Consider the following 3,148-nt stretch of genomic DNA (forward strand, 5'->3'; position numbering starts at 1 on the left):
GATTCGCTCGTGGCGCAACGGTGCCAAACCACAGTCATCATGTACGATGCTCAGACGTTCTTTCGTATAAGTTCTACAGTCAATAAACTTCATATTGCTCGCAAAACCCTTCTACTCTAGCGTGCTCATACATGTGCCTTCGATGTGGAATGGTCACTCCGCTCGTGCCGCGGCGATAAATCGCGATACGCCCGGTGCCCGCATTCCTGGTCTTCGTTTCCAGACAATCGTCGGGAACCTGTCGTTTCGTCGACCATCGAGTTCAACTCGGGCTGTGAGGACGTTTTCGAGTCAGAGAGCCTCCAGGTGCTCCTGCGGGCTCTGTGGGAGGGCACAGCCCCAGTGCCCAGTGAGCCCAAAGAAGACAGCGTGCAGTCGTCCGCTAGTGATCACGGGTGATCACAGTCCCAGGACCTCCTGTGCGCTCTGAGAGTCCGGCCGTTAAGGCTAAGGGCACACCCAAAAGCCGGTGGCGATGAGGAAGGGAGTCCTCGCAAACGTCTCTCGCTTGCCGAGGGTCTTGCGCGCGCTAAGGCCTCTAAAGCCGAAGGCGCCAAGCCCTCAAAGAAGCGTACTGCCTCTCAGTCTCCACTCCGCGAGGAGAAGGAGACTCGACGCTCCTATCAGAGTATCTTCGACTCCTCGGATGAAGAGGAGGAGAAGGAGGAAGAAGAGGAAGAGGAGGGTGCCATTGTTGAGCCCCGGGAGGTCTCGAATGACCTCGACCAGCAGCAGGAGGATTTCCAAGCTGCCCAGCGTGTGCGTGGGGGTTCGGTGGCGGCACCCGTCAGCCAGGGAGCTGCCATCAACTCAAGAGGGTATTGGCCTCCCGAGGAGAGCTCTGGGGCTGACCTCTTCTTAGAGCTTCTCGTCGCTCCTCGTGGCCTTGTGGGCGGCCACACTTCTAGGGGCATCTATGAACGAGCCCTTGTTCAGAAAGAACAGTTGTTCGTCGACAACGTGGAGGCTGCTCGGTGTGTGCTTCTCGCGCCACACCGCATTCCCCTTAAGGACTTCACGACTTGTCGTAAGAAGCCCGAGACCCGGGGTGGTCTCTATCCTGTTTGGGGATACCCCTGGGTTATGCCCGAGAACTGTCCCACATGGAGTTCTTGTGAGGACATGTTCTGGGCGTGGGTGGAGACTCTCAAGTACTCGCCCACGGAGTTATGGGAACTCCATGAAGATCAGCAGCTGTCCCACATCCTGGACCAGCGTGATCTTCGTGTGAGGTTTGCCCACTTGATCAGCAAGCGTATGCTGCCAAGGGACATCCTGAAGCGCGCGGCTTCTAGCGCTCACGATGAGCGCGGGTACGGTATGTATTCATCATCCGTACCCCGTTCGGGCAAGAAGCCCCGGACTACTTATGAAGCTGCCGCCGCTTCTGTTCCCAGATTGCGACAGCCTTCGGGCAGTCAATCAGGAGCCGTTCAATCGGCTCCCACGAGTTCTCGGAGTGGGCATAACCCCTCCACTTCACGAGGAGCTGTCGCTTCCCGCGACACCGTTGCTCCTGGAGGATTCGCTCCACGTGGAAGTGGACTTCTCCATTCCGGTCAAGCAGGGGCGGAGGTGCCCTCGTACGAGTACGAGTACTCGGCGCCTCCCGAGAGCCACTCTCGTTCGAGTGCTCCGACTGCGGGTCCGACACGGGACCCTGAGGTTGACCGCCTCCGTCAACGTCTCCTCGTGCTTGAGATTGCACTTGGCCTTGGGACTGGCGGTAATGCTGCCGCCCAGGCCGGGAATCAGGGCGAGCTCGCTCGTCTTGCGGGTCGCCTGGACCTGGTGGAGCGAGAGGTCGCGAGCCTGCACCTGCGGGTGGACCGCCGGGCCTCTTCGTCCGATCTGGACGAGGCCTTTCGCATGATCCGACGGATCGAGGCTTTGTAGCCACGTCCGGAGCCGCCTGCGGCACACTCCCAGACGTACGCGTATGGTGCGTACCCGGCGTACTCAGCGTACTCGGCGTATGGCGCCGGGGTCCGTTCGTATGGAGCCCCTCCGGCGTACGGTCTTGACCGCAGCCTTGCCGTCCCGACCGAGGCTTGGGTGCCTGCTCCGACGCCCTCGTCGACGTCTGTGACCGGCCCTCGCTTCGAGGAGCTGGGTCAAGGGGGGTCTGCGAGTCAGCAACCCCCTGCGGGTCAAAGTACCGCTTAAGACGTCCGACATAGAGCGTCGGGTGCGTCGTCATTGACTTTGGAAGGTCGATGGTGTACGACGCACCATGTCTGGCCAGGACTGCAAAAGGTCCGATGAAGCGGTGCTTCAGCTTGTTGCTGCCGACAGAGCTAACAGTGTCTAGAGGTAGGTTCCTCGTGTCTAGTAACACTAAGTCACCAATCTCAAATATACTTAAGTTTCCTCTTCCTTGTTTGTCCGAGTACTCCTTTTGTTTATCTTGGGCCGCTGCCATGGCATCGCGGACCCTGCTGACAATGTTCAGCTTGGTATCCATAAAGGATTCCACCTGTTTCCGCAGCGAAACTGGCCTCACATCCGAGACCTGGGAGGAAAGGGCTTTCCGAGCCTCTCCCCCACTTAGAATAGAGGAGTCAGTGTTTCCTCGAAGAGTGAGAGGCACTCTGGGGTGGCGGAAGCCGTTCAAGTAGAACGGCGTGAACCCCGTGGACGCGTGCACCGCGTTGTTGAGCGCAAACTCAACAACTGGAAGCTGCGTCGACCACGTACGTGGCGCTGCCGCGCACACACTGCGCAGAGTGTCCTCGAGCACTCGATTGACGCGCTCTGTTTGGCCGTCTGTCTGCGGATGATCCGCAGTGGACATCTGCAGACGAGTTCCCAGTAAAGGGAACAGCGTTTTCCAAAACGCAGCAGTGAACCGCGGGTCTCGGTCCGAGACAATCGTCTCCGGGAGACCGTGATAGCGGAACACGCCATCGACGAACAACCTTGCGGTTTGTTCGCCCGTCACAGTGACGGGAACTGGAGCAAGATGTACCATCTTGCTCAGCCGACACACGAACACCAAAATTCCGGTGTTGCCGTGTCCGTCGGCGGGAAGCCCAAGATGAAGTCAAGACTCATCGACTTCCAACAATCAGCCGGGTACGGGGCAGGCTCTGTAGTGGGAGCCGGAAGGAGTGCCCCCTGGCGGGGTTTTAGCCGGCTGACATGGTTT

The sequence above is a fragment of the Phytophthora infestans genome, genomic scaffold (genome assembly GCF_000142945.1).
Source record: "Phytophthora infestans T30-4 supercont1.29 genomic scaffold, whole genome shotgun sequence".
In the NCBI taxonomy this organism is placed as follows: Eukaryota; Oomycota; class Peronosporomycetes; order Peronosporales; family Peronosporaceae; genus Phytophthora; species Phytophthora infestans.